This window comes from Haemaphysalis longicornis, unplaced genomic scaffold, assembly GCF_048455015.1.
Source record: "Haemaphysalis longicornis isolate Haplotype H1 unplaced genomic scaffold, Haemaphysalis longicornis Haplotype H1 scaffold_12, whole genome shotgun sequence".
Classification (NCBI taxonomy): Eukaryota; Metazoa; Arthropoda; class Arachnida; order Ixodida; family Ixodidae; genus Haemaphysalis; species Haemaphysalis longicornis.
In genome coordinates this window covers 2,626,315-2,647,401 of record NW_027526225.1, presented here as the reverse complement: position 1 = coordinate 2,647,401, position 21,087 = coordinate 2,626,315, and the positions used below count along the sequence as shown (strand labels likewise).

General features: G+C 50.7%; 1 pseudogene; it reads right to left on the bottom strand.

Annotated features, from left to right (window-relative positions):
* Nucleotides 1–309: 309 nt before the first annotated feature.
* On the bottom strand, nt 310–2,589 carry LOC144162215 (cullin-1 pseudogene; annotated as a pseudogene).
* Between the last annotated feature and the right edge of the window lie 18,498 nt (nt 2,590–21,087).

Sequence of the window (21,087 nt, the reverse complement as noted above, 5' to 3'; positions counted from 1 at the left end):
GCCCTCTGTGGGCTTTCTCGTGCGAGCAAAGATTAAACTGGATTTAAAATATGTTATACTAAACCGTTACTGTTGAAACTTGCTGGGAGATATCTCTTGATAAAAAGGAAACATTGTACACAGTTATCTAAGCTTTGAAATTTGTGTCACTACTCCTTTGAGTGCCAGAGGATTTTTTTTCCGAAATTTATTGTAGCGATCAGTGTAGCAAGAAAGGGTCACTGCTGCCGGCGCGAGTCGCACTCTGCTGCTGTGTCCAGGACTGAACGGGAAGGTTACGGCTCCGCCGATGTGACGATTATGCAACTGTCAAGGGAGGTAAATGCACGTGTCAGGCACGCCCTGCGCCCTCTCGAGGTACTCCTTATCTATCAGGATATGCACACATTCCTTGATCACGGCGACACTCGGTTTAAACTTCGAGCAGAGCTGGCTTATGACTTCGACGATGAGTTCCTGGTGGTGCATCGTGCGGCGCGTCTTCATTATTCGTACGATTGTGGCCTGTATGACCAGCATCCTGTCCCTGTCGACCTTCCTCTGGGTGTCTTCATGCTCGCCCTTGGCCTCACTCTTGAGTGGCACATTGATGTTGATGCGTAGCCTCTTGTTGTTGTAGCCCTCAAACAGGGATAGAACGGTGTCGCGCTGAAGTGGACCCTCGGCATTAGATTCCTTTTCCGAGCGAACCAGAAGCTTGCTTTTCAGCAGCGTTTCCAGGACCGGCTGCAAGACTCCCATTGCCAGGCCCGTACCTTCTTGAAGTTGCTCCACCGTGAAGGACAGACCGAAGTTGTAGTAGAGGAGCACAGCCATCTGAAAGGTCGACGCCTGGATGCTGTACCGATTCTTGAAGCAGCCAGTCACCAGCTCGCCCTTGGACAGGCTGTACAGCCACTGCAGCTTTCTAGAGGGGTGCTTACCACGGTAGAACTGCGTGAAGCGTTGAACGCAGCATTCTAGTTCCCGGGGAAGCGTGAGAGAGGACGACTGCGCGAAGGGCCACACGCCGGAGGTCAGAACCTGGATGTTAAAGTCCACCCCGAGTGTCTCGCCGGAGCTCTTCAGCCAGGTCACGAAGTTTTCGGTGACGCCTTTGCTCACCGTTATGTCTTGAAACATGCGCTGCAGTGCCCAAACGTAGTCTAAGCCGCAGGCCAACTTGAGCTTGGAGATCATGCTGGCCTCGGTGTCATCGCTGGCTGACAGATGATGCACTAGTCGCTTGGCCAACAGCTTGGCGTAGAACTTCTGGAAGACATCTTTGTCCTCGATGTAGCCGAATAGCTTCACCAGCTCGTCAAGCTTGTCGTCCAGCTGTACTCCTTCGTGGGTTGCAGAGCTTTCCCTCAGCATCATATCGGAGTACCTGGCGAGTAGCTCGGGAGACTTGCGAGATGACTTGGCCAAGAGTGTGGCGGCATTCTCATTTATGAACTTTGTGCAAGCCTTGTCTAAGAACTCGAGAAAGCCCTTGTCTTTGGCAAACGCCATGAGCACGACTGTGTTGTACTTGCGATAGACTCCGAGGATAGCCTCCACATAGAGCTTGGGGTCTTGGCAACCAGCCTCACCGAGGCGATCAACGGCCGAGAGACCTTGAGCACAGACGTGGTCCTCGAAGAGCGCTCGCAGCTCAGCAAGTCCATTGGCTGTTAGCGACACCAGCTGATACACTCGCGCAATGTCATCATATCTGTCTTCCCTTAACAAGACCTTGAACTCGGCGCAGAAATGTTCCAAGTGATGTTCAACAAGAACCTTCTGAAACGTGCCTACCAGTGGAGCCAGTGTCGACTCGTGAAGGTACATCGAAACCCGGCGCTTCTCTTCCTTGAGGCGCTGTTCAACCTTTTTTGTGTACTCAGTTGCGGAATTCCGGCTGAGAAATTCCGTCCCCTCCTGAATGTAAAAGCGCTCCGTGTCCTCCAAGAAGGCGCCTTCAAACGCAGTCTTGTACAAGGTCAGGCTGGGCCTCTTGTCGGAAGCGTCCTCTTCGTTCACTCCGAGCTCGACATAGCACTGCAGCACGCCGCGTATCAGCCGTACGTTCACCTGTGCGCCACAACGCTCAAGTTCAATCAACTTCAGCAGGGCCTTGGTCACCTTGGCATGCAGGGTCGAGGAGAATACTTCCTTCCAGGACGCCAGTGACAACTGGTACGTGTCCAAGACGCTTTTGTCGTACTTCCGTTCTGTGGCAAGCCAGTTCAGGTTGTGGAAGGAAAAAACATTCGCGACCACTTTGCTGGAGAACCGGAAGCGCTGCCATTGGTCGTTGTAGAAGCCCAGCAGTTCTTCGTTCGACAGGTTGTCTACCGTGCTGAACAGGGCCACCAAGTAATCTTGGAGGAAGGCCTTCAGCCGCCCGCACAGGTCGTATCCTGCAGAACGAGCACTGTCGCTCTTAGAGGCCGCCGGCGTGTTCGCTGGTGTGGATCTCGTGCTGAAGTCGCACACTAGTGTGTACAAGTGCATGTACGTGGTGGTAGTCATGGCCTGCTTGTCGGAGTAGATAATTTCGATGCCGTGCTTTAGGTCGCGCCACACTTTCTCCCGATCCACGGGCGTCATGGCAAAGGTATCCATCTCCTCGAGGCGGTGATGGTTCTCAAGGCTGTCCCTTCGTGGCTCGAACAACTGACTTTACCTCTTTTTCTTTCTCCTCCTTCTTCTCCAGCCTTATTTGAGTGAACTAGGCGGTTCGAACGCGCGGTAAAAACGCCAGCCAAAAAAGTCAAACCGTTCAGTGCCGCGATGATGATAACTATCATCATCATCACCAGCCTATATACGCCCACTGCAGGGCAAAAGCCTCTCCCATTATTCTCCAATCATCCCGGTCCTCTGCTAACTGCGACCAATTTATCCCCACAAACGTCTTGATGCCATCTGCCCATCTAACTTTCTGCCGCCCCCTGCCACTCTTGCCTCATCTTACCCTTAATGACCAACGGCTATCTTGCCTTCGCATTACATGCCCTGCCCACGTCCATTTCTTCTTCTTAATTTCTACTAATATGTCCTTAACACGCGCTTGCTCCCTGACCCACTCCGCTCTCTTCTTATCCTTAATGTTACACTTATCATCTCCCGTTCCATTTCTCGCTGAGTCATCCTCAATTTAAGTTGAATCCTCTTAGTGAGCCTCCAAGTTTTTGCCCCGTAGGTGAGTCCCGGTAAGATGCAGTTTTCATACACTTTCTTCTTCAGGGACAATGGTAGGCTACCTTTCATTATCTGATAATGCCTGACGAATGCACTACACCCCATTCTTATCCTTCTAACTATCTCTGCCTCATGGTTGGGATCCGGGGTCACAACTTGGCCTAAGTATATATATTCGCTTACCACTTCCACTACCTCACCACCTATCTCAAACCGCGCTGTGCTGTCCCGAGGTTATTGATCATTACTTTGGTTTTCTGCATATTAATTTTCAGGCCCACGGTTCTACTCTGTTCGCCCAGTGCGGTAAGCATGCTTTTCAATTCGTCCCCCGAGTTACTTAGCAAGGCAACGTCATCAGCAAATCTGAGGTTACTGAGGTATTCTCCATTAACCCTTACTCCCACATGTTCCCAATCCAACGTTCTGAATACTTCTTATAAGCATGCTGTGAATAACATTGGATAGATTGTGCCTCCTTGTCTGACACCCTTCCTTATAGGTATTTTACTGCTCTCCTTATGGAGGATGATGGTAGCTGTGGACCCATTGTAGATATCCTCTAGTATTCTTACATAATGTTCATCTACTCCCTGGTTCCGTAATGCCTGAATGACTGCTGAGGTTTCGACCGAGTCAAATGCTTTCTCATAGTCTATGAAGGCTATACATAGGGATTTAGTATACTCCGCGCACTTCTCTATCACCTGATTGATCGCGTGAATATGGTCCATTGTTGAACCACCTTTACGGAACCCTGCTTGTTGTTTAAGTTGACTGAAATCTAAGGTTCCAGAAATTCTGTTAGCGATTACCTTGGTAAGTACCTTGTAGACGACTGACAGTAGGCTGATCGGCCTGTAATTTTTCAAGTACTTCATGTCACCTTTCTTATAGATTAGGATGATGTTCGCGCTCTTCTAAGATTCCGGTACACTTGCGGTGATTAGGCATTGCGTATACAGGTTTGGCAGTTTTGAAGTACAATCTCTCCGCCATCCTTCAAGAGGTCTGCTGTTATCTGATCCTCACCAGGTGCTTTGCCCCCTTTCATTTCTCTCAAAGCCTTCCTTACTTCTGCTGTCGTTAGTGGTGGGATGTCTATCTCCTCTGAACTATTTCCTCATTCGGCATTATCTTGGATGGCCTGGCTACTGTGCAGATCCCTATAGAACTCCTCGGCTACTTTGACTATTTTATCCCAATTTGTGATGACATTGCCTTGGTTGTCTTTAAGTGCATTCATCTGATTTTTTTCCACGCCAAGACGCCAATTCACTGCTTTCAAGCTACCTCCGTTCTTTACAGCGTATCCGATCCTCTCCGTACTATACTTCCGTATGTCAGATGTCTTACGCTTTTTGATTAACTTCGAAAGCTCCGCTAGTTCTATTCTGTCAGCTGGGGTGGAGATTGTCATGCTTTGCCGTTTCCTAATCGATCTTTCGTCTCCTGGAAAAGTTTACCAGTATCCTGTATAGCCATCGTGCCCCCGACTTCTACTGCACACTCCGTGATAATGCGTGCAAGTTTATCGCTGGCTTCCTGTATTGTTAACTCTGCTTCCTCGGTAAGAGCGGAATATCAGTTCTGCAGCGCGATCCCGAATTTTTCAACTTTACGTCTTACTGTTAACTCATTTATCGGCTTCTTTCGTACTAGCTTGTTTCGGTCCCTTCTCAAATGTAGCCTAATTGGTGGTCACTACACCTTACCTTTCCGAGCACTACCACATCCTGCACGACGCCAGGGTTATCGCATAATATAAAGTCTGTTTCATCTTTATGCTCCCCATTAGGGCTCCTCCACGTCCACTTCCGGCTCTCCCGCTTGCAGAAGGTATTCATGATGCGTAGATTATTCCGTTCTGCGAACTCGACTAGTAGGTCCTCCCTGCAATTTCTACAGCCCAGATCATAGTTCCCAACTGCCTTGTCACCAGCCTGATTCTTGCCTATACTTTAGCATTGACGTCTCCCATAACTACGGTATACTGAGTTTTTACTTTAGCCATTGCCGATTCCACATCTTCATAAAAGCGTTCCACTACCTGGTCGTAGTGGCTGGATGTGGGTGCGTAGCCCTGTACCACCTTTAGTTTGTACCTCTTATTAAGCCTAATTACAAGGCAGGCTACCCTCTCGTTAATGCTATAGTATTCATCTATGTTGCCAGCTATGCTTTTATGGACTAGAAATCCCATTCCCAGTTCTCTTTTGTCCACTAGATCCCGGTAACATAGGACGTGTCCATTTTTCAGCACCGTAAAGGCTTCACCTGTCCTCCTAACCTCACTAAGCCCTATGACACCCATTTAATGCCCTCTAATTCTTCGAACCACACCTCTCTAGATTCGCCTGGCTAGATAAAGTTCTCGCGTTAAACGTTGCCAGGTTCAGATTCCAATGGCGGCCTGTCCGGCTCCAGGGATTCTTAGCACCCTCTGCTGCGTCACAGGTCTGACCGCCTCCGTGGTCAGTTGCTTCGCAGCCTCTGGATGATAACTACATTTTGTACAAAATTGACGGGAATGAGAAAGGGGACGCGGGAGGTTTTTTTTTTGTATTATTCCTCCGTTCGGCGCGAGCGGCAGCTTCGGCCAGTTCGAGTATACTTTGAGTTCTGCTTCGGGGTCTGAGCTGAGTGAGTGTGCCTGGATGAATGAATGAGTTTACTGATAAGAAAATGGAAAGGAAGGTCCAGCATCAGGCGTAATTTGACACACCTTGGAGTCGACACCAGAACGCCTGCTGGTGCGGGTAGGGGGGAAGGGGGCGTCCGAAAGGTACATAGAACAGGAACGGGAGATACAGGCTGCCCGATGATGCTGATGATGATGATAACACGCCCACGCACACACACACACACACACGCACCAGGACAGTTAAAAACAAAAATCGTGCACCTCTCCCTAAGGCTCGCACAAATAAAGTTTATTCCTCCTCCTCCTCCGTCTAACGACGAAGATGGTTGAACGCGAAGCTTCTCCTGACGGATTATTTGGTTGGCCAATCTCACACTGCGAGTATATGGTACTCTGGGATGCACGCATCACTTTTCTAGAATAGAGAGAGAGAGAGAGAGAGAGAGAGAGAGAGAGAGAGAGAGAGAGAGAGAGAGAAACAACTTTCGTTGAGCCCATTTCAGGTGACGCTCGCAGGCGTCAGACGGGGTGGAACCCTATTCACGAGTCCCATATGAGTCCAATAGCTCCTGGCCCCTGGACACGAGCTCCCCAGAGCGACTCTCGCGTGTGTACTCCGTAGGCCTAACGTTTGGGTATGTGGCATGTACCCACCCTCAGTCCGACAATTGACCGCCTCCTCATTCCGACTGACGGAAGAGGAGCACCGGGAGGTCCTCCTCCAACACATTGAGGTAGTTCTTGGGGGCGACTGGTAACAGCAGCTCCTTCCCCCAGCAACGCAGAAGCCTTTATAGAAGGGCATATAAATATGTTTTCTCTCTCTCTCTTTCTCTGCTGGACGTTCAGTGAGCAATTTTTTGAGTGGGTGCCGGTTTGAGGTGTTAAACCCCAAGATGCGATGTTAGGCCTAACATGCTAAACCTTAAAATGGGAAGTTAGGCCTAAGGCCTTGTGGCTAAAAGCCCTACGGCATGCAGAGCAATGCCACTCTTCTCGTTAAAGAGAGAGAGAGAGACGTTTATTTGAGCTTTCCCAAGCGGGAGTGGTTCCCTATTCCGGCAATCCATGAGGTGAGCAGAAAGCCTTCGCTCTGGACGCCAGGAGTTGCTGTACCTCCAGATGACCGCTGTTCACCAGGTTCTCCCACCGCTAAGGGGTGGGAAGAGGGGACTGGAGAGGCGGAAGTTTGGCATTCTGCTCACACTGTATTATAATATGAGGTAGAGTTCCGACAGAACATTCTGTGGTTGCCGCCCGAGTTTTCCAACCCGCTTCGACCATGTCGAAAACGCGAGGGACCCAGGTCCGATTCCGGCCACGAGAAGCGTTTTTAGGTGTGAAGCTCCTTAGGCGCTTTGTCCATGCCTTGGCGTCCGTGCACACAGCGTTGCGCATGCGCGAGGAGCATTGGATTGGGTTAAATTGGATTGGATTGAATTGGATTAGATTGGATTGGATTAAATTGATCGTATCGGATTGGATTGGACTGGGATTGTATATACTGTACATATGCGTTGTATCTCATTTACATGCGCGAGTGGGCAATGCCACGGGTTATTTACGCTAAGAACGATCCCCAGCGCTTCGCCCTCTCGTCATGATTCACGTCGTGGAGATGCGTGAATTTTTTTTCTTTCACTTTACCCACGACCATTCATCATCATCGTCAGAGAGAGTTGGCTGTCCTACAGAGTGTATTGGCGTCCTACGGCATCAGTGAGGACACTAAAGTTTCGCTTTATAACAAAATGAAATTTGTCACTGGAGCTTGTCCCACAGTCTTTGGCCCCTAGCATTCCCCTAGACACTGGGCATCGCCTCCTCTAAAAAGATGCCTGTCACAGCAGCCGCTGCCGCCCCGCCAAACCCTCTCCTGTTTCTCTCTCTTTTGGGGGGGAAACTGCCGCCAGAGGCGCTGGCGTCTGACACTATCCAGCCCACGCCCGGCCATAGGGGCCGCGGTGTTGTCGGTATTTTAAAGTTCTCCTCTCGCTGTGTTTTAGTTCGTCTTACTTACGCTGTGTTCACTTTGTGGCCGTAGCGACTGCTACGAGCGTAGGAGAGGGAGCAGCGGGACCTTAGCAGTGCAAAGCCGCTTTGGACGGCACGCCAGGCGGACGCCGCGACGCACACGCACACGTGCGCTCGCAGTTTTCGGTCTCCGCCGGGCGTATTTGTGTCGCCCTAAACAGATCTGCTGTTAAAGGGGCCAGGTGTCTTCTTTTACGAGATTCCCGCTGGCACTGACACGCACTAAAGATGATAGTGGTTTCCTCTCATGGTTGTCAGCAGTGACCGAAAGCACATCCACCCGAACAATATGTTCACGCTCGCCAGTTGACGACAGTAGATGATGAGAGACTGGAATGGCTTGAACTTGTGTTCCTTATAGTGGACCTCGAAGATGACAGTTGGACAAAAAAATTCCCTGAGCAAAGATGCACGCAACAACACAATCAAATGTTGCGTGCATCTGTTTTATTTTTGCTCACCGAGAAGATGCAATTCATCCTCCTCCGCTCCACTCTTTCTCACTTGGGCTGGTTGATTTACGCTCTCGGATTCACCGCGGACAACCCGTGCAAGCAATCCGGCATTCGTTTTTCAAACATATTTCTATGCCGTGTGAAATCTTCGGGCTATCCGTGGTGAGTGTGAGACTAAAATCGAGGAGTTACTTGCCTTCCCCCTCTTCCACTGCCCGCGCCCTCTCTATATTTTCTGGTTATCCCACGTCCGTTCAGAAGGCCGGGGCCTTGAATTTTTCAATTTATTCTCCGGGTTGGCTGCTGTGGAAGAGCGAGAGCCCGCAGTTCGTTTTTCTCGCGTAGCGACACATCACTTAATTTCATGAGGAATGCCAGATCGTCGTTGACTTTCTCTAGGCGGGCCCCTCGGGAGCCACGTGAGCTGCCAGAACCTCCAGAAGGTTGTTTGCCTGGCCACGGCCACTCGATAACGGGAGATCGAGCGGCCTGGTAGCCAGCGGGCTCGAGCCAAACGCCGTAAATCGGAAACTCGGTGCGCACTAACCTGCAGACGTGTTAGTGGCTGCTCGAGTGGTAAATGGGCAAATCAAAATTTTCGTGTTCACCTAGCCCAAGAAAAACTATTGAAAGTGCGTACCTGGGCCAGCTGTACAGCGCCGATTCGTGCTACACGCATGGGAGAACAGCCGAAGGTAGTGTCAGACGCCAGCGCCGCCGCGTGGCAGAAGAGCGCACCATGACGGCCGTCTCTCTTCAATGGGCGACCGGGCGAGCTGCCAGGCATCTTTTCCCCTAGACACTGGGCCATGAAGCGGAGTGCAGGAATGATTCCTGATGCGGACCAGGTAGGAGCCCAGGGCCGACTCCGCCCAGCGTGGCTCTCTGTGTGCACCCCTTTCAGTGACCTTTGTGGAGTTCTGAATAAATGTGGCTCAACCGTTACAGGATTAGGGAACGCATTAGCCTGTAGTCGACGCCAAGCTACAGACTAACGTCTAGTAAGCGTGGGATGCGCTGCGGGATGTTTCTGGCGCTCGATGCGATAACGTTGAGTGTGTCCCGGTAGGCCACCATCCTGTCTCTGGCCCCCTGGCGCAAGCCGGCAGCGTCGTCGGGGCAATCTCAGGAACTGAAACTTTAGGCCACCTCATGAGCTAGCTTGTCGCCTGGGAGAGATGCATGGGTCAGCGTCCAGATTATTTGAACGTTGCCCACCCGAAAGGCCGGACGGAGAGTTACTCTAGTTACACGGTGGAAGTAACCGCAGATAGGCTTAACCGTGGATACTGACCTTTAATTATGGTTATCGCAAACTGCAGTTTTTGGCTGTTACCAGCGAAATTCGAAGTGTGGTGACAGCGGTCACGGGGTTGTGAGCGTAACAAAATTAAATTAAGAAGTTTTTAACCTCACGATAAAATAACAAAAGAGAAGCAGTTTAGACAAAGGGAAATATCGTTAAAACAGTTGCTTCCGATCCAAACGCAACGCGTTAGTGCGCGGCGAATTTTAGTAGAGGGGCTTCCCCAACAGCTCGCAACCGGGGGCCGAATTCTACTGTGTGCCAGAAGGTATCCGGAAGGGCGCCGGAAGATAACCGGCGGGGTTATTTCCCGCGGGATCTACGTGACGTCACCTAATTATAGTCAAAACGTATTCACGTGACGCAGGCTGGATGGCGTTTTCGCTCGGCGCCAATCGCGTGAGTGTGTCCGTTTAAAGGGGGATTCACGCGACGGAGAAATCCAGACTTTCTCGTCCGCGGATCCCGCTCACGTGACCAGTTTTAGGCCCCGCCCCTCGGCTGAGAACGCCCGCGGATGCTCCGGGAAAGAAAATGCGTCCACACGTTTTCGCTCGACAGCGGCGGACCTCCGCGGCGAATGGAACCTGTTTTTGGCACTGCGCTCACGCCATTTTAGGTTGTACCAGGTGCGCTCCCTCTATTGAGAGCTTGGGTGTCTCGATGTGTGCCTCTCGAAAGCCGCCTCGCTTTCTCCGCGCTGTCGTCTGCTAGTTGCCCCGCACGTGTGGATGCGCCGCCAAGCCGGACCATCCGGTGACGCTGTGTTGACGTCACATGTCCGTCCGCCTCCTCGGGCCTCCTCATCCGTCGTGTGAATCCCGTTTAAATGGATAAGTGTGCCCGTGTTACTGTTCGACATGCAGTCGCTCGCGGCCGTAGTTCCGGAGAACGGCTCTGGATTCACTCACGATTGTTCTTGACGTGGTGGAGGCGCTCCCATTTACTCATTGTTACGCGTGAAATCACCGCATTGATGTGAGGTGGACGTGTGCCTGCAATTATATTTTCAAGCCTGCGGGCATCAAGTGCAGCTCCTGGTGCCAAGTAGGCAACAATAAATGTAAATCCCTGAGTCCCGAGCATAGTGGCGGCACACACATATTCCTCAGTGCCGTGAGGTTGGACGGGTACGCCTGCTGCTTGTACATCTCTCCGAAAACCAATGAACAACCGACTTACTCCCGTTAGGCGGTGCGAGTGGAGGAAATAATAATTTCTTAGCGGAAAGTGATCGCACACAATGAAATATGGGGAAGTGCACATACCAATTCTCGTGGAGCAAGGCTTGCTAATCTACTTATCAATTACGGTATCGAACCTCTCAATGACGGCAGCATCACCCACATAAAAAATACAACAATCAGCAGCTGTATTGACCGTTCCTTCGTGTCAAACAGCTTCATCCAAAAATTTGGTTGGCATACAAAGTTGGAAACGAGAGGCACAGATCACTTTCCGATTTTAATATCTTATCAATATGCAGCTGTGCGTCGACGTGCAACACTTTATACTTGAAGGTAACTCATTCCAAAAGGATATCGCACTGAAAGCGGAAGTTTTTTTCCCATAATTGGTATGAACCGGGGGTAACAGGAAATTTTTATTAGCCGCAAACCTGGTCACATTATTATTCTGCAAAGGGTCAGATGCGACGCGCTATCAGGTGACCATATAGATGAGGCGAATTCTAGCTGCGGGCGGACGAATGCGAAGTAAGACAATTTACGCGTGACTGATGGCGCGTTACGCAGGTTACGACGCAGGTGTCCCAAAGTTTTATATGCTTTTGCACAGATTGAAAAAATGTGAGTGGACCAGGAAAGTGTAGAAGTGAAATTGATACCTAAATATTTGTAGGTAGTGGCTCGTGATATTGCTGCGTTATTTAGACGGTAAGTGAAATCAGAGTGAGCATGCTTACGAGAAAAGGAGATAGTTTTGCACTTAGTTGTGCTTAACATCATTTGCCAAGTCGCGCACCAGGAATTCATTTGGCCGAGGTCTTTTTGCAAGGTAATGTGATCTTGGGCAGTGTTAATGACACGATAAATGATACAGTCGTCTGCGAAAAGCGCGCACGCATGATGAAATGTTATTTGGCAAGTCATTAATGTAAATTAAAAACAGTAATGGACCAAGGACGCTGCCTTGAGGTACCCCTGAGGTGACGCACGTTATAGTTGAAAAAGAATCCTTCACGACGGTGAACACCCTACCAGGCTTCACCTCTTTGACCGGACACCTTTTTCTCCACTTTGCCGCTTCTGCGAAGAGCCTAGTACCCTGAGACACATAGTGGGCGGCTGCGACAAATCTACCCTAGACCAAGGGGGAGACGGGGTACGGAAGGGGGGGGGGGGTCGTCGGAAGCACCGGGGCTTGGCCGACTGGTCAGGAGGCTGCGTGCTTGCCTTCCAGAAGACTGAGGCGAGGACGCATTACTTGGAGACGAGGTGCGGCCCGTCACTGGTCGGCAAGGGGGTGGAGCACAAGGCGGCACAGCGGCTTCTACGTACTATACAGCCATGTTTCAGAGCGCAGCTCTTAAGCGACTGCTCCCGTGATTTTGCGTACTCCCTGAGCGTCGGCATCTGTTATGTTGCGATCCCACCACTGCCAACCAGTTGTTACATTCAAGAAAGCGTCCCCAAACCAGGCGCCGTTGCTTCCGTCATGCGACGTAGCGTGGTGAAGAGCGGCCACCAAAAGTTGGTGCTTTGGTGATGACGACAAGGAGCAGAAGACAAACTTAACTGGCTTACTTCATGGCGAGAGATGAGCCGAAGCAAGACAGGAACAATGCCCTTACGGGTGAGGTTACAGTACAGGACTCGTGCAGAGCGACAGCATTGATTCGCTGTTTCAAAACAAATGAACTTCTGCGCTCGGGGCCCCGTATTTTGTGCCCAGAGCGCTAACGGTCAAACAACGTTCCCCCTGCTTTTGCACACGGCGCGAAAATAGTACAGACACACACAATGCTCTTCCCAGAGTTCGTGAGGCGTCGGTAGTAGCGGTGCACGCTGAGTCTGAGAGAGGAGAGAGAGATCTCCGTTGTGGCGTCCCCGTCCTTCGGCAAGTCGCTGCACGCAACGACAAAGCTCGAATCACCGACATCGATGCGCCCTTGCGCTGGCCGTTCTGCGGCATGTTGTGATCTGTCCGAGGCAAGCTTGCATTCGCAAAACTTTGCAGGACGCGCGGACGTGGTTGCGGCGCGCAAAATCGTATCACGTCGTAACCGAGAGAACGAAGAGGCCACCGAAGATAGAACGAGGAAGAATGTGGAAGATGAAAGTATGACGAAAGTGTGAGGGGGAGGGTGGAATTCCTACACCGCGGGAGACATGCTCCCCGGGGGGCACGCGCTACGAGATAAAGTACAAGCATAGCTTCCTGTATAGCGCGCGCTGTCATGCGTTCGCTGATTTCGCGATCATTTCCTGAGGCGCGGCAGCTATGCGCCGTCGCCGAGATGATGATGATGAAAAACTTTTATTTAGTACCAATCAATGGGTTTTTTAAAACCGTTGCTAGGAGTCGGCCAGTATCCCTTGGACCTGGCGGGTGCCTGAGCTTGATTGATGATTTTCCGTTGGGCATCTAGGTCTGAGCTATCCATCAGAGCCTCCCATGTGTCTATGGCGTGTGTGCCGTCGGTTATCTATGGGCCCGTCCATATCATGTGGACCATGCTTGCCAGGCTTTCGCAATGTTTGCATTTGGGTTCAAATTGACCTGGCAGAGTTTACTAAGCAGTAGCGGATTTGGGTAGGTTCCAATCTGTAATTTTCGCCAGATTGCATCTTACTTCTTGCTGAGTTTGCGGTCTGCGTCCAGGTATTCTTTTCTTGTTAACCTGTAGTAATGCGTTATTTCTCGGTAGGTGAACATCCTGTCTTTTCCAGACAATATGTGCCCTGTGGAAGGGGCGGCTGAGCCTGCCTGGAAAGAGAGTCCTCGGGCGAGCTCGTTTGCTCCTTCATTGCCTCTGAGAGCCTGATGGGCCGGGGTCCAGATTAGTAAAATCTGATGGTCCATTGGGTTTTTTGCAAGGTTTTTCCCGACTGCCTCAGCTGATATTCGTCCTTTGTTATAATTGTTTCTGGCGTTTTTGGAGTCGCAGATAATTACTTTGGTATTTTTGAACGTAGCGCTCTGCCAGCGCAATCGCCACTTAAGTCTGTCATAGGATTGTCACAACGGCGGAAGAATTCTTCCGCCGTTGTGACAGACCTATTTCTGATCGTGCAGTATGCGCGTATGATCATGTTCTCATCGGACGCTACCGCAATCTTGTCTTTTCTGCGATGGTATTCCGCAGCACCAGTGTATAATACATCGCACCGTCCTCCGTACTTCCTCTGTAGCGCTTCAGCCCTGCTCTGTCGCCTATCCTCATGGAACGCTGAGTTCATGTTCTTTGGAAGAGGAGGGATTCAGATATTGTTTCTTATGTCCGGGGGAATATCCTCTTGCGGGTCGGCTGTACGGGCTGTGGTTTCATGAGGGATACCCAGTCTGCTCAAGATATGCCTGCCTGCCTTGGTTGACAACAGTCTTTCGTGCTGTGCGAAATTCTTGCCGCCTCGATCAGCGCCTCTATGGTGTTGGAGACGCCTAGTTTCATGAGCTTGTCCGTGGAGGCACATATGGGAAGTCCTAGGGCAGTTTTGGTGCTTCTTCTGATGAGCGCGTCTAGCTTGCCCTTCTCGTCCTTGGTTAGATTTAGATATGGCAATGCGTACATGATTTTGCTGATCCCGAGCTCTTCAACGAGTAGGAGGAGGTTGTCTTCTTTCATGCCTGAGTTCTTGTTTGCAATTCTGTGAATGAGCCTACTAGTTTGTGGTGCATTGCAGTCTCTACGAGTTGTTGTCTCATTATTTCTGCCGCTGGCTTGAAGCCATAGGCCCAGTATGCGGATGGTTTGACTGCAGTTCGCGCTGCACTCAAATTTCACATTAGCGAGTATCGTAATCGTCAGTCAATTCTTTTTAAGTGCGAATGCACTTCTTAAGCGAGCCTGAATCGTCCGCCGCCGTCGTCCGCATAGCAACAGCTGCGGGAGCGCGCGCTCCTCGTCTTCCTCCTCGTCTTCCCTAGCAACGGGGGGAGATGGGCGCACGCTACTCTTCTCCTCCTCGCTCCGCTCAGTGACTGCGGGTGATGGGCGCCTCCTCTCCACTTCGGGCGGGAGAGCTCTCGCTCGCGTAGCGGGCGCTCCGCATTCCGACGCGTGAGGGCGCTCATGTAGCCCTCGCCGTAACGGCGGGTGCTACTCTCCTCCTCCTCTCTCCGCTCAGTGACTGCGGGTGTTGGGCGCCTCCTCTCCACTCCAAGATCACGATATCCACCGTAATCGCGCAATCAACAACCGTGCATTCGCACTTACACACTCTCCCCCTCGGGGAAGTGCGAGGGAATTTTTTTTCTTTCCTCAAGACAACAACTGCAGGGCGTGAAACTGCGGGTTTATGTGAACGAATAAAATTAACCTAAATTTTAAAAATGAATGAAACTAAATTAATAAAAATAAACTTGCGGACACAACGAGTAATGTATACCTTCACATTCACACACAGCGTAGCAATCTTATGCCGCCTGTCTCGAGTGTGAGTTTTCTCCGTCCAAATTTCTTGTTTTTTTTTAATCCTGTCCGACCGACTATCTCCAATTACGCTATTATTACGATTGCAGCTGTAGCTTTTGCGAAATCTTCATTATTGTGGAAATGTAGGGTGTTACACGGTTCGCCATTTTCCGTAATTAATTTATATTCAGTTTTTCCTTCAGTTTTGAAAATTTCGTTCTACCAATAATGTCTATTTACGCTAGTATAACGATTACAGGTGGAACTTGCGCGAAATCTGCATTATTAGGCAGTTTTAGCATATCGTTACCGAGTTTACGTTACCGTTTAGCGTTTGCGGGAGTAGACTGCGCAGCGCAGCGTTACCGCGAACGGTAACTTACCGGCACAGGCTTCACCGTCGCCAGTGCTTCCGGTAACACGGTAAACGGTAACGCAAACACGGTAACGATATGCTAAAACTGCCTATTGTGGAAATGCCATGCGGTATACGTTTTTCCATTTTCCGTATTTTTTTATTCGTGTTATTTTTTTAGTTTTTCAAAATTTCGTCCGACGAATTATCTCCATTGCGTTATTACAACGATTACGTTTAGAGGTTTCCCGAAATCTGCATCATTGCGGAAAGGCAGGGCGTTACACGGTTCGCCATTTTCCGTAATTATATTATATTTTTCTAATTTTTCAAGTTTTTCAAAATTTTCTTAAACCAGTATGTCTATTTACGCTTTATAACGACTACAGGTGGAACTTTCCCGAAATCTGTATTATTGTGGAAATGGAATGCGGTATACGTTTTGGCATTCTCCGTAACTTTTAGATATTTTCTTATTTCTTAGTTTTTTTTTATTTTAATTTCGTTCGACCAATTATCTCCATATACCTTTGGTCTCCTCGATTTGGCTACACTTTCTGCACCAGTTGAGGCGGTGTAGCACTCTCGCACTCGATTCGCCAGTGCAGCTCGCGCCACCTACACTTCGGCCCTCGATTTGACGCAGTGCTGCACGAGTTCTTCTACACTTCTGCACTAGCCTCTGTGCAAGTTCTCGTCTCGTGCAAGGTGCAGCGTGCTTTGGCGTGTTTTTGTTTTTTTTGTGTGTGTGTGTGTGCACAGTAGCAGACGGCTCTAACATGATACTTGTGTCAGTAAACGGAGTAGAAACGACAGCGTTTCCCGTTTTAGACGAGAATGGTAGTCACGTGCAACGAGATAGTGCATTTGTGTACGAAACACAAGGTGAGTGCAGGGTGATGCCATTAAAAAAAAACGCGAGCGCGCAAACACGGATTGCAGCAGACGACGCTTGTGCACTTTTGCGACTTTTGCCCTCGATTTGGCTGCTGCACGGAAAGCGCTAGTGTACGGCTGCATTCGCGCTGAAAGAATGGCGCTGCACTTGCACGACACTTTTGTGAACTAGTGCACAAAGTGCAGCCAAATCGAGGAGACCTCTTATTGCGACGAGTACATTTGGAACTTTCACGAAATCTGCATTATTGTCAAAATGCAGGGCGTTACACAGTTCGCCATTTTCCGTAATTATTTTATATTTTTCCTATATTTTTAGTTTTTTCAAAATTCGTCCGATCAAGTATGTCCATTTAAGATATTATGATGATCGCGGTTGGAACTTTCCCGAAATGTGCCATATTGTGGCAATGGCATGCGGTATACGTTTCGCCATTTTCCGAGTTTTTTTATATTATTGGCATTTTTTTCAGTTTTTCAAAGTTTTGTGTGACCAGTTGTTTCTATTTACGCCATTAAAGCGATTACAGAACTTCCTCGATATATGCATTTTTGTGGAAATGTAGGGCGTTACACGGTCCTGGCTGTGGGGGTTTTTTGTTCTGCGGTTTTTTGTTCAGTTGAGTTTACAAGACACAAAATACCCGGCGTAGGTAAAACCCTACAGTGCAAATCGTGATAGTGAAAGCACATATGCTACCTATGAAGCCAAAATAGCATCTGCTGGCTGGTATTTTAGCTGCATGCGCTACTCAACTACACAGCTTCCAATACGTCCTACCTTTTTGTGCTTTTTGTGCGTGGTAACGAAGCGCGCATCTCACGCGCATATGTCGGTGATATTATTTAACCCACTGTTCAAGCCCGAGCCTGGCCCGGGCCCGATAAATTGCGTGCTACCCGGCCCGAGCCCTGCCAGCGGGCCGGGCCGGGCTCGGGCTTTCGGGCCGGCCCGGCAGCGTATTCCCAAACCATATCCCGTAGGGGCCCAGGCCGACCACACCCCTAAAGCAGGGGCGCAGCCAATGAGGTTAAAAAATTGCAATTTTTTAACCTCCTTTGACGCAGCACCGTGACGTCTCTACCTATATGTGCGCGACTTCATGCGAGGTGGATTTTTTCTTTTTTAAGACGTGTGTCCCAACCCCGACCACCCTAAGTGCCCTGACTGCGGACTGAGTGACCCCCCAAAAGACCACACGTGTTCACCCAACTGCAAACTGTGCAATCTCCCGCACACCACAGCTGGCAAAGACTGCCCCAAAAAACTGGTTCCAGCTCGCCCAGTGTCCAAATCTCGTGCCTCCTCTTCCGGGGGCGCCCCACCATCCACTAGAGCCGACGACCCACAACAGGTGAGCTGGTCAGCCATAGCATCAAGCACTCCCACTGCTCATGCCTACCCTCCCCTCCCTACACGTTCGCTCCACCCTCCGCCTGTCACCCCTACCCCCCAAGCTCCCTCCGCAATAGAGCAGCTACTAGCGGAAATCAAGCAACAAAATGCCACTATGCTCGCACGCATAGAAGCTCTCGAATCAGCCAACCGCACCTCCCAGCAATCCCCAAATGACGCTCCAACCCCCGCACTTGCTACCACCTCCCCACATCCTCTAACGCCCGACCTCGCCACACGTCTCATCAACGAGAAAATCACAACTGAAGTCCTTCCCATGGTAGAAAAGCATATAACGGACGCACTGCTCACCATCAACAAAACGTTCAAAGAAACCACCGACTCCCTACTTCGTCTTACAGAATCCATCACCCAACGTCTTACTGCGCTCGAGCTAGCCAACCAGAAGACCGTCCATCCCCAGGTCAAGAAAGCCAAGCTCTCCCCAGAATACGATGCCAAGTTAGCCGCCAACACCCCCCTCCCATCTGATGGCCACTAATATTAACACAGTGACCATCTATCAATGGAACTGCCGTTCTTTCAACAGTAAAAAAGCCCAACTCGGTCACTACGTCACCCAATCCCCACCCGACATCATCGCGCTTCAAGAAACGGATACCCCAAAACCCCAACTATCCGGCTACGCCACGTTTACCCATGACCCCGGACACCGGACGGCGGTTCTGGTGGCGAAGGCATTAACCGCCCAAGAACATCCCATACCCTCGTCGATTGCCCATACTTTTGTAGAAATCATTCCTACGCGACCAGGGCAACCAAGTTTATTCATCCTGAACATCTACAGTCCTCCTCAACATCCCCTCCGGGATATCGATCCGCTCCTGAACGAATCAGCCAAGAGAGCCGGTCCAAACCCCCTGCTTTTGCTTGGCGACTTCAATGCCCCCCACCATTCATGGGGGTACCCTCAAGCGACCAAGAAAGGCACGGCACTCCTTCATGCAGCCCAACACCACATGTTTACACTCTGCAATGACCTCACCCTTCCAACTCGACTGGGAACAAGTGTCACTCGCGACACAACGCCGGACCTTACATTTGCCCGCAATGCACCCCATCTAGAGTGGGCACGCTTACCAGACACTCTTGGAAGCGACCATTACATCCTAGCCCTCGCCTTGCCCAGTCTTCCCCTTCGACGACGCATCGGACAAGCAACGCTCGTAGACTGGTCATCTTTCCGCAAGGATCCTACATCCCTTCCTCCTGCGGACGAAGATCTCGAACAATGGACGGCCCGGCTAACTGCTCTAGTGCGAAAACATACTAAAATCATTCCCCTCACAACTGCCAATCCTTCAGTCGACTTCTATCTCGATCATCTGTGGGGGGCTCGGCGAGGCCTCGTCAACAGATGGAAAAATAGAAAACATAACCGCTCCCTCAAACGCAGGATTGCGGAAATCACCCAGCGGGCCGCTCAATACGCTGAGGAGCTGAGAACCCAGAACTGGCGATCTTTCTGCGACAAACTTGGAGGCACGTTGGGCACCAAGCGCACATGGCATATTCTGCGCCACCTCTTGGGGTCCAAACCCTCCAAAACAACAGCGCAGCAGCAGCTACAACGGCTCATTCACAACCACCCGCATCCACATAACCACTTACTAGATGCAGTTCGCACAAAACTTTTTGGTTCCCCTGAAAACTCGCCTATTCCCACGATCTTGCCATACCTCGGCCGTCCTAACCCCGATCTCGACGCTCCCTTCACAATCCAAGAATTGGAGCAAGCCCTCGCTCGCTTGACACGCAACACCACGCCGGGAAAAGACCGCATAACAAACAAAACGCTCCGAAACCTAGATGATGAAACTCTCTCATCCATCCTTACCCTCTTTAACAAACACTGGGAAGCCGGAACCCTCCCCCAAGAATGGCGGCATTCGGACATTATACTAGTACCGAAGCCCCACAAACCTGTAGCCATCGACAACCTTCGGCCGATTTCTCTTACTTCGTGCCTGGGTAAGCTGTTCGAACATATGGTGCACTATCACCTAACAACCTACCTCGAAGACAACGATCTCTATCCCCATACCATGTTCGGCTTCCGTGCCCACCTATCCGCTCAAGACGTACTCCTCCAACTAAAAGAACAAATTATCGATAACCTAAGCAAAACCCAGCCCAGCACCATCCTCGCTCTTGACGTCCAAGGGGCCTTTGATAACGTCACGCACGAGGCCATCTTGCAAGGCCTTCAAACAACGAACTGTGGAGCGGCGACGTATAACTTCGTCCGAGCCTTTCTGAGAGATCGGACAGCCACAATACGCCTTGGAACCATACAGTCTGACCCTTTTCCCACGCCGGCAAAAGGCACCCCTCAAGGATCCGTCATTTCCCCCTTACTTTTCAATATCGCCCTCCTCCAACTTCCAGCCAAACTCTCCACAATCCCCAATCTCCACCACGCATTTTACGCTGATGACTTGACAATGTGGACCAACACCGGATCGGCGGGACAACAGCAAGACAATATACAGCAAGCCATCGACTACACGCTCGAATATCTACAGCGCCGAGGCCTCACCTGTGCACCCCAAAAATCGGCATTGCTGGTTCTTCGCGCACGCACACGCGGCCGTCCTCCACAACCAACCCCTGACCCGTCCGTCACCATATCCTCCGTTCCCGTCCCGCAAGTGACCACTCTTCGAATTCTCGGCGTTCCCTTGCAAGCCGACGGCTCGGGAGCCGCTCTTCTTCCGCAACTCCATCTAACCGTCACGCAGCTTACGCACCTCATTCGAAGAGTCTGCACTCAGCACCATGGCCTCCGAGAAAAAGACACCTGCCAACTCATTCATGCGGTCCTGATAAGTCGCATCATATATGGGGCACCGTACGTCCAACTGAAACCAAAGGAACACTCCAAACTCGACGCACTCATTCGCAGAACATACAAAATTGCTCTTGGACTCCCTGCATTCACTCCTACCACGCACCTACTCCGACTCGGCCTCCACAACACACTGTCTGAACTCCTAGAGGCACAGCAAGTCGGCCAGCTCGCTCGCCTTTCCCTCACCCCCACGGGACGCACCGTTTTGACACACCTGGGCCGTCCCGCTCCTACTGCATTGGACGCACCACAACGCATGCCCACCCAAATCCGCGCACACATCAAGGTCTCGCCAATTCCGCGCCATATGCACCCTACTTACAACGTGGGTCGAAGACAAGCACGCGTTCGTCTCCTGGAGAGA